Here is a 12,067-nt window from a genome sequence, read left to right on the forward strand (position 1 = left end):
TTTAAACTGAAAAAGAATACAATTTAACCATATATCCATTTCTGGTACAACCAAGGAACATAAGTGATGGACTACCCTCACATCTGCGTTCTTTGGTGTATATGTAACAACAGTTCTTGCTTTACTTAAACTAGATTGCTGTCAACCAATGTCAAAAGGAAAAGTCAATCCTATTGGCTGATGTGTTTGGCAGTAAACGGTTTCCTCAGGACATAATAAGTAGTTTACCTTCTGGATTTTGGTAAATTAAAGCCCTGATAGACCTGGATGCTTAGGAAAGTGTAGACCCAAAAGGTATTTTTTCGTTTGATTTTTATAAAGATTGTTTATTTCGTAGCTCTAAAGTTATTGGCTATTTTGCGCAAGTTAGCAGAAAGAGGAGCTTTCAGCACTTTTTGGAGAATGGGTAATGTTACTCCACTATGTAAATGTGTTTGTGGTAGCCTAAGTTCAACTGATTACCGCCCAATTTCAATAACTCCCATGTTTTATCAAGTTTTTCATGGTCTATTGGCAAAACGTCTTTAAATGTAAGGTATTCTTCTGTTCCCTAATTTGCAATTTGCTTTTTTTAAAAGCCCTTGGGCATATGGTTCCCTTCTTACAATCTCCAATGTTGTACATAAATACCTTGGTAGTGGTCAAGAAGTTCGTATAATTGGCTTTGATTTTAATACAGCCTTTGACCGTGTTATTAATGCGGCCCATGTTTACAAACTCAAACAGTTGAGAATGGGTTGGTCGTTTCTTAGCATCATTATTGCATTTTCAAGTAATAGATCGCAAAAAGTTGTTGTTGATGGGCACCATAGTGAATATAGGAATGTAATATCTGGCGTTCCTCAGAGAAGTTGTGTTGGCTAATTATTTGTCATACTATATACACTTGACATGTGGTTTGCCCTAGAATACAAGCTTATTGTATATGCAGAAGATGCTACATTTTTTGCCTTAATTCCATTTTATGAATGTAGATCTGGAATTGCTGAGTGATTTTATAGACAGCTACCTAAAATTAGTGCATGGTACAAATTATGGTGTATAAAGTTGAATTCTACCAAAACTCAAAGCCTGTTTGTAAGTAGATCAAGGAAAGTAGTTTCTAAACATCCAGATCTTAGCATTAATAATGTTTCTTTAACTCTGCATGGCTCTTAAAATTCTAGGTGTAATTCACGACAACAAATTTACTTTTAAGAAATACATTAGGTTTGTGGTTTCTTCAATTGCACACAAAAGTTACCTTATTTAGAAAGTCTTTCAAGATTTTCGGTGATCAATCTATTCTGAAGTATTTTGATTCTTTCAATCTACCTTGTTTCGTGTATTCTTCTCCTGTCTGGTGTTCGGCTGCTGATTTTCATCTTAATTTGTTGGACAAGAATTTACGGTCTATTAAATTTCTTATTCCTGATGTAGATATTAATCGCTGGCATCGTCATTGAATTCGTTCGTTCCATGTTGCATGAGATTTTTTATAATTCTGATTATCCTTTACATTCAGATCTTCCCGGACAGTACCATCTTGTTCGTAATACTAGGCTTGCTGTTAATTCTAATAAACAATCTTCTCTATCATGAGTCTCATTATTACACAGTATTTTAAAAGTTTTATTTCAGCTGTGATAAAGTTGTGGAATAATCTCCCTAATTCTGAGGTGAATCAGTAAAACTTCATAAGATCAAAGTTGCAGCTAATGTTTTCATGTTGAATAGGCTGACATAAGTCTTTATATATTTTATATATGAAATAGCTGTTTTGATATACCTGTTTTTAAAATATTTTCTTGTTATTTTTTTTTCATATTGATCATTTATTTTTTTATTTCCTTTCCTCACAAGAATATTTTTTTCCTATTGGAGCCCTTGGGTCCATACTATCTTGCTTCTCCAACTACAGTTTCAGCTTGGCTAATAATAATAATAATAATAATAATAATAATAATAATAATAATAATAATAATAATAATAATAATAATAATAATAATAATAATAATAATAATAATAATAATAGAGCAGTTTGGGAAGGTGGAGAAGGATTAGTGCCTAACAGGGAACTAGTGGACCTAGAGTATGCTGATGATGCTGTCTTTATTAGCAGAACGTTACAGAACTTGTAAAGCTTGCTTACCTGAAAGAATGATATATCACATAAGGTTGGACTTAAGATAGTGAAGAAAGACAGAGATTATAAGAACGGAATATTCAATGTAAGATGAAATATCATTGGGAAGGAAAAGGATTACTGAGGTGGAATCATTTAGATAATCAGGAACTATGTTTATACAAGATGTATAGAATTTGAAATAAGTGCAAGATTTAAAAAAAAAAAAAAAACAATCAAACACTGGCTAGGTTAGGTAAAACTAGGAAATGAAATCCCCTTAAATCGCATATAAAAATTAGGCTATATATCAGTTTACTGAGAATCGTGGTATGGCAATCAAACAATATCAAACAGATTTTGTAGATTTGAGAACAAACCCCTTAGAAGAATATTGAGAGTTCAATGGTAGGAGAAGACTAAAAATGAAACTATAAGAGAGCTTACTTGAGTACGATATATGGATGAGATCATGGTGAGGGGTAGATTAAAATGGTTTGGGCATGCTCTTCGCAATCCTCAGGAGAGATTAATTTTTCAAACTTTCACTAGGGCTCCACAAGGCAATAGAATATTTGGAACAGCCAGGCCTACCTTGCTATGGACTATGAAGCGTAAAGTAGTAAAAGATGAATGGATAAATAATAACTTAAAAGCTTATGATAGAGATGACTGTCGAAATCTAACCGAAGTCCATCGCGTCAATTGGCGTACATTAGAAGGAAATGATGATGATGATGAAAAGGGTAGAAAAGCTTCAAGAGATCAGTGGAAGGTGAAATATTGTTGATTTGTAATTAAACACATTCATCTCGGCATAGGAAGGTAATATCTATCTACAGTAAGTAGTCATAGAGGAATTAGGATAATTGCTCTTATTTTTTTTCCCAAGTCAAAATGAGGCAGTGAGGCACCTAGAGAGAGAGAGAGAGAGAGAGAGAGAGAGAGAGAGAGAGAGAGAGAGAGAGAGAGAGAGTCAATCTGAGATCATTGGTTAATCACTATTCCCGAAAGAATTCTTGTAAGAACCAGGAAAATTATTCGAGTAGAGACAGTGAAAATTTTTGGGGATTGTGAAGAAATGGGATTATCTAATCTCGTCCACCTTGTCAAACCCTCACTTTACTTTTTTCACTTCTCAGGAGAGAGAGAGAGAGAGAGAGAGAGAGAGAGAGAGAGAGAGAGAGAGAGAGAGAGAGAGAGAGAGAGAGAGAGAGAGAGAGAGAGAGGCTGTACGGCAATTAACCATTTAATTATTATTATTATTATTATCATTATCATTATTATTATTATTATTATTATTAATATTATTATTATTATTATTGTTATTTTTTATTATTATTATTATTATTATTATTATTATCATTATTATTATTATTATTATTATTATTATTATTATTATTATTATTATTATTATTATTATTATTATTATTATATTGGAAAAACCCAGGTCTGTTCTCTCCAACTCCTCTTTTACTTTAGACAACGATAATGAGATTGCAAAGATAAATATATGTAGTGTGTTCTGTTTACTTTCACTGTACTTTTTTTGGGGGGGAGGGGTGGAAACTCTTACTATATAACTATACTCTTGTGGCTTTGCAAAAGATAAGGAAAGTGAGAATGTTTGGCGATAAAGAAGTGTTACAAAGAAAAACTTATTGCTTGAAGTATCTTCAATACCAAACATTCCTTTGATTCATATTCTTTTCAAATTCTGTATTCTTGAGCTTTTGCTACTTCTATTATACAGTATATTTATCCAGTGATATTCTACTTTATAATAGACTTGCCAAGAAAAGTCCCACTTCATACAGATCTCTCAGTTACTGATTATCATTACAATAAAACAGGACCCACCGCTGAAAAAATAATCTTTCATGTCCAGCTATTAATTCAGAGAGTTATAATAATTTTTAAGTGTTGGAAGTATGCCATATAAATGTTAACTAAATAGTATTGTTCCCTCTGAATCGAAAATACATAATAGTAAAGGAACATTACGAAATGGAAGAAACAGAGATGGTTAATGCAGTGCGCGAATTTCATCTATACATTGAAACTTTTACAGTGACCTCCAATCTAAGATTTTAATTAAGAATATAGGGACTTCTGTAATTGAATATGTCATATTATATAATTTTTTTTCTACTTTGATGTATGTCTGCAAAAAATTAAATAAAAATACCGAGACAAATGGATAACAATAGCGCTTACACAGCGGTAGTTAGAGAGTAATATAATATTAAGGAATGAATTGGAATGAATTAGAGAATTTAGGCTTTCAGCCAAGCATTTGGGCAGCAAAGGCCATTCAGAAATTTGAGGGGAAGAATAAATCAGGCAGAGGGAATGGCAAGAATGAAGAAAATATACGAACAGGGACTCATAGAGGAATAATAATTGTTGTTGCACCTCAGTGTAGACTGGACACTGCAAAGACTCTTAGATAATGTTTACATCACACTGTGTAATGCCTGCATTATTTACCCTTTCTACGTATAAATTATAAATTCTGTGTGGAATAAACCAAATTTTAAAAGTTAAATACATCACAAACTAGCTAAGATCAGGGCATAATTATTATTCACTATCCAATACAAACTTGATGCTAGAGGATGACAAAAATATGTAAATAAGATTGAATATATTTAAAAATAATAAAATATCATCAAAATCCAGTATTGGTTCCGCTTTATTGTTCAAGATGATAAGTATCTAAACGAAAATCACAATGTTAAAAGATGAAGAAAACAAACTCCTTTTTATTAAAAAGCTTTGAAATAAAGTTTCTTTAAAAAGATTTATAACACTAACCACATCAGTATCATTATCGGAAATGTCACAAATATTTCTATCACTAAGTGATATCGCCTCTTTAATTGTTAAAAACTGGTGAAGGGCACTAGTTATATGCTCAAAGGACAGAGAAATGTCACATTCAACACCCACTGGATCACACTACTTCCATCTTGAATATATTCGTGAATTGGTTAAGTATACCAAATCCTCACACTATACAATGCACTCCTCCAATAAGCTTTACTCTCAGATATCTTTAGCCCAGTAAGATAGTTTTCTATTAGTATTAATATTGCCAAAAAATGTGGGGTCGTTTCTGCGCTCTACTTGGCACACCTGGGTTCAAGTCCCACTAATGGCTATTGTGGGGCTAGAAGATTGAATTGCAGGAAATCAAAAGGAATTTCTTAGGTAGGTGTAAGTAGTGCAAAATTACCCACAAAGATCCTTGCATTTGGCCTATATGTCTAAATCTTAAATAGGCTGCTAATACTACAACTACCCTACTACAAAACAATGTGACCGTGTGTAAATAAAATTAGGTTTCCTATTGAATAGTTTAATGAGAAATCCTCTTTTTCAGAGTCAAGCTTTGTTACATAAGACTAGCATTGCCCACCTGGTCCACTTTTGAAAAAAAGGATGATAAAAATAAACAAATAAATATATAGTATGCTTATTTTATAGAGACTGCAGAGAAGGACTAGGAACTAACTGAGAAGTGAACAAGCAGGATTTCGAGAGGATAGAAATTGAGGCATGGTGTACAGAAATGCGTAGAATATAGAAATAACCTTTTGATGATATGTGTGAACTATGAAAAAGCCTTCGATAGTGTGCACCGCCAATTTTGTGGAGATTCCTGCGTTATTTTGATTTTGCGGTAAAGAACTTTTTGGCTGTCAAAGGAGTGGAAGTCCTACTGGAAGATGAGGTTGGTGGAGCACCATTTGTTCCTTGTCCCATGGTAACGAAGAAACCACTGATGTATAGTCCTGCAACTGAACTCGAGAAAGACTACTCGTATCTGGTTCCTAGTTGTGTGACGACTAAGAGTATGCTGAAGTTATTGGCAGTAGAAGAACACAAAGAAACCAAAGGTAAAATGAACGTGGAAGATTTGTTTACGGAGGAATAGGTTTCTGATGATAGTACACATGGGAAGAGCTCCAAGGAAAGTCTGAGAGAAGAGGAACGACAGACGGATGAACACGAAGAAAAGGAAACAATGCGTTTACAAGAAATATAAAACTCAGTGTTAGAAGTAGGATACATGAGTCATAAAAGGTTGATAGGATTGCAACTGGAGGATGAGACTTTAACAGAATTAAAGTACCGTGTGGTTGATGAGACGGAGGTGCAGCAGTGTCCCACCTGTTATTATCTCAAGGAAGGGTTGATTATGAGGATGCATAGACCCACCGATGTCCCTGGAAATAGTGAATAGAGCATATGCTGTTAGATATTAATTCCTGCAACGCTGAGATTGCAGTTGCATGAGACTGGACACATTGGAATAAGAAAGACAATGGAGAAGATTAGGAGACACTTATTCTGGCCTGGCATGCATAAGGATCTAAGCCAGTTTTGTCGTGCTTGTCACAAACTTCAGATGACTGAGAAGCCTAACGAGTACATCAAGAAGTCTCCCTTACACCCGATTGAAGTACTAAGAGGATGAAGGGACAGATTAAAATGTTGGCAGAAAAAGGGAAAGATCAAGAGGACACGGATGGAGAATATGTCAAGAATTTTAGAAATAGGATCGCCATGATGCAAAACTTTTCTCTTGTAAACCTGAACACGACCCAATGAAAAATGAAGGAAATGATTGGTATGAAAATAAAAACACACAGTTTGCGGTAGGACAACAGGTGTTGGTTTACTTACCAATAAGGAGATTTCCTCTCGCCAACAAGTTCCAAGGACTATTTCGGATTCTGTGAGAAGATCGGTGCCCTGACCAACGTTATCGAAATACCAGGAAGAGGGAAAAGTTGAAGGAAGGCCATATTAGCATCGAAACTGATACTGCATGCACCAGATTTCAACAATGAATTCCTTATCCAAGTGGATGCATCAGACAATGGGATTGTCGCTGTCCTATTGCAAGAAGGCAAAGAAGGAATTCTTATCTACATCTGTTTTATGTCGCCGAAGCTAAAAAAGCTTCAAAGAGCCCACACGACAGTTGAAAGGAACTGCTAGTGTTAATCACAGCGATAAGGAACTTTTAAGTTTATATGAATAGGCCACAGAATGAAAAAAAAAATTACAGTTTATTCAGATCACAATCCTTTAACTTTTGTTAGAAAAAAAAATGAGGCATAATAATCAAAGATTAACTAGATTGTCATTATGTTTGTAACCATATTGTATTAATGTAAAGAATATATCAGGTTAAGATAATATTGATGCAGATTATTTATCTCAGGCTGAATCTATGGAATTAGGCCAAGAATAAATAATCTATTGGGGGAGCTATCTTACGAAGCTGGTATAACATAAGAGTATTTTATTTCATTCATGTACTGTATATTATTTTTGTATTCAGATGTATAGCCTGCTCGTAAGGTGAGTTCAAGTTACCTAGTATTAGGTAATGTAAGTAGATTAAATAACACTTTCGGCAGTCATTTAGCTATATTTCATTCAAGTCTTTATATATAAATAAACGTCAAATTTAAGTATTAAATTTTAATTTCAAGTAATTTTGTTATGAAGTCTTATATAAACTTGTTAAAAGGTATGCTGTATAACAAAAAACACTAGGGACTGCATCAGGTTTCCAAATATTTCGAGGAGTCATGAAAGTTCTAGACTCGAGTTCAATTTTTATTATAAAGTTACGAGAGGAGGTGGGCAGAGTTAGCTGAGAGAGTTGACTTGCAAGGGACAATAATACCCTACTTCCACAATGCTGACCTGGCTACCTTACGCCGCTAGAGTCATTCCAATCACCCCCCCCCCCCCCAAGGAGAATGATTTACTAAAGTATTTCTGGAATGAATTAGGTTAACATGAAAAAGGCCTATCATCCATAGGAGACAAGAGATCCAGCCTGATTCACAAAGGAGCCACCGTCCGTCATCCTCTATCCAACCACCATATATATATATATATATATATATATATATATATATATATATATATATATATATATATATATATATATATATATATATATATATATATATATATATATATATATATATATATATATATATATATATATATTTGGGCTCAGGCCATGTCGTCCTGATGAAAGGACCCACCGCTAAAAAAATACTCTTTCATGTCCAGCTATTAGTTCAGACAGTTATTATAATTTTCAAGTGTTGCAAGTAAGCCAGATAAATGTTAACTAAATAGTATTGTTCCCTCTGAATCGAAAATACATAATAGTAAAGGAACATTACGAAATGGAAAAAACAGAGATGGTTAATGTAGAGCGCGAATTTCATCTATAAATTGAAACTTTTACCTTGACCTCCAATCTAGGATTTTAAGAACCTAGGGACTTCTGTAATTGAATATGTCATATTATATAAATTTTTTCCTACTTTGATGTATGTCTGCAAAAAATAAAATAAAAATACCGAGACAAATGAATAACAATAGCGCTTACGCAGCGGTAGATAGATAGTATTATAATATTAAGGAATGAATTGGAATGAATTAGAGAATTTAGGCTTTCAGCCAAGCATTTGGGCAGCAAAGGCCATTCAGAAGTTTGAGGGGAAGAATAAATCAGGCAGAGGGAATGGCAAGAGTGAAGAAAATATACGAACGGGGACTCATAGAGGAATAATAATTGTTGTTGCACCTCAGTGTAGAGTGGACACTGCAAAGACTCTTAGATAATGTTTACATCACACTGTGTAATGCCTGCATTATTTACCCTTTCTACGTAAAAATTATAAATTTTGCGTGGAAAAAAACAAATTTTAAAAGTTAAATAAATCACAAACTAGCTAAGATCAGGGCATAATTATTATTCACTATCCAATACAAACTTGATGCTAGAGGATGACAACAATATGTAAATGAGATTGAATAAATTTAAAAATAATAAAATATCATCAAAATCCAGTATTGATTCCGCATTATTGTTCAAGATGATAAGTATCTAAACGAAAATCACAATGTTAAAAGATGAAGAAAACAAACTCCTTTTTATTAAAATGTTTTGAAATAAAGTTCCTTTTAAAAGATTTATAACACTAACCACATCAGTATCATTATCGGAAATGTCACAAATATTTCTATCACTAAGTGATATCGCCTCTTTAATTGTTAAAAACTGGTGAAGGGCACTAGTTATATGCTCAAAGGACAGAGAAATGTCACAGTCAACACCCACTGGATCACACTACTTCCATCATGAATATATTTGTGCTTTGGTTAAGTATACCAAATCCTCACACTATACAATGCACTCCTCCAATAAGTTTTACTATCAGATATTTTTAGCCCAGTAAGATAGTTTTCTTTTAGTATTAATATTGCCAAAAAATGTGGGGTCGTTTCTGCACTCTACTTGGCACACCTGGGTTCAAGTCCCACTAATGGCTATTGAGGGGCTAGAAGATTGAATTGCAGGAAATCAAAAGGAATTTCTTAGGTAGGTGTAAGTAGTGCAAAATTACCCACAAAGATCCTTGCATTTGGCCTATATGTCTAAATCTTAAATAGGCTGCTAATACTACAACTACCCTACTACAAACAATGTGAACGTGTGTAAATAAAATTAGGTTTCCTATTGAATAGTTTAATGAGAAATCCTCTTTTTCAGAGTCAAGCTTTGTTACATAAGACTAGCATTGTCCACCTGGTCCACTTTTGAAAAAAAAAGAATGATAAAAATAAACAAATAAATATATAGTATGCTTATTTTATAGAGACTGCAGAGAAGGACTAAGAACTAACTGAGAAGTGAACATGCAGGATTTCAAGAGGATAGAAATTGAGGCATGGTGTACAGAAATGCGTAGAATATAGAAATAACCTTTTGGTTATATTTGTGAACTATGAAAAAGCCTTTGATAGTGTGCACCACCAATTTTGTGGATATTCCTGCGTTATCATTTTGATTTTGCGGTAAAGATTTTTTTGACTGTCAAAGGAGTGGAAGTCCTACTGGAAAATGAGGTTGGTGGAGCACCATTTGTGCCTTGTCCCATGGTAACGAAGAAACCACTGATGTATAGTCCTACAACTGAACTCGAGAAAGACTACTTGTATCTGGTTCCTAGTTGTGTGACGACTAGGAGTATGCTGAAGATATTGGCAATAGAAGAACACAAAGAAACCAAAGGTACAATAAACGTGGAAGATTTGTTTACGGAGGAAGAGGTTTCTGATGATAGTCCACATGAGAAGAGCTCCAAGGAAAGCCTGAGAGAAGAGGAACGACAGACGTATGAACACGAAGAAAAGGAAACAATGTGATTACAAGAAATATAAAACTCAGTGTTAGAAGTAGGATAAATGAGTTATAAAAGGCTCATAGGATTGCAACTGGAGGATAAGACTATAACAGAATTAAAGTACCGTGTAGTTGATGAGACGAAGGTGCAGCAGTGTCCCACCTGTTATTACCTCAAGGAAGGGTTGATTATGAGAATGCATAGACCCATCGATATCCCTGGAAATAGTGAATAGAGCATATGCAGTTAGATATTAATTCCTGCAAAGACAATCAAGAAGTTTATGAGACACTTATTCTGGCCTGGCATGCATAAGGATCTAAGCCAGTTTTGCCGTGCATGTCACAAACTTCAAATGGCTTAGAAACCTAACCAGTACATCAAGAAGTCTCCCTTACACCCGGTTGAAGCACTAGGAGGACCCTTCAGCAAAGGACAGATTTAAATGTTGGCAGAAAAATGGAAAGATCAAGAGGAGACGGATGGAGAATATGTCAAGAATTTCAGAAAAGGGATCGCCATGAGGCAAAACTTTTCTCTTGAAAACCTGAACACGACCCAATGAAAAATGAAGGAAATGTTTGGTATGAAAAGTAAAAACAGACAGTTTGCGGTAGGACAACAGGTGTTGGTTTACTTACCAATAAGGAGATTTCCTCTCGCCAACAATTTCCAAGGACCATTTCGGATTCTGTGAGAAGATCGGTGTCCTAACCAACGTTATCGAAGTACCAGGAAGAGGGAAAAATTGATGGAAGGCCATATTAACATCGAAACTGATACTGCATGCCCCAGATTTCAACAATGAATTCCTTATCCAAGTGGATACGCCAGACAAAGGGATTGTCGCTGTCCTATTGCAAGAAAGCAAAGAAGGAATTCTTATCTACCTCTGTTTTATGTCGCCGAAGCTAAAAAAGCTTCAAAGAGCCCACACGACAGTTGAAAAGGAACTGCTAGTATTAATCACAGCGATAAGGAAATTTTAAGTTTATATGAATAGGCCACAGAATGAAAAAAAAAAATTACAGTTTATTCAGATCGCAATCCTTTAACTTTTGTTAAAAAAAAAAAATGAGGCATAATAATCAAAGGTTAACTAGATAGTCATTATGCTTGTAACCATATTGTAATAATGTAAAGAATACACCAGGTTAAGATAATATGGTTGCAGATTATTTATCTCAGGCTGAATATATGGATTTAGGCCATGAATAAATAATCTATTGGGGGAGCTATCTTACGAAGCTGGTATAATATAAGAGTAGATTATTTCATTCATATATATAATTTTTGTATTCAGGAGATGTATAGCCTGCTCGTAAGGTGATTCCAACTTACCTAGTAATAGGTAATGTAAGTAGATTAAATAACACTTTCGGCAGTCATTTAGCTATATTTCATTCAAGTCTGTATATATAAGTAAACGTCAAATTTAAGTATTAGATTTTCATTTCAAGTAGTTTTGTTATGAAGTCTTATATATACTTGTTAAAAGGTATGCTGTATAACACAAACACTAGGGATTGCATCAGGTTTCCACATATTTCGAGGAGTCATGAAAGTTCTAGTCTCAAGTTTAATTTTTATTGTAAAGTTACGAGAGGATGTGGGCAGAGTTAGCTGGGAGAGTTGACTTGCAAGGGACAATAATACCCTACTTTCACAATGCGGATCTGGCTACCCTACGCCGTTAGAGTCATTCCAATCACATACCCCCTCCCCCCACACA

Source organism: Palaemon carinicauda, chromosome 5 (assembly GCF_036898095.1).
Source record: "Palaemon carinicauda isolate YSFRI2023 chromosome 5, ASM3689809v2, whole genome shotgun sequence".
Classification (NCBI taxonomy): Eukaryota; Metazoa; Arthropoda; class Malacostraca; order Decapoda; family Palaemonidae; genus Palaemon; species Palaemon carinicauda.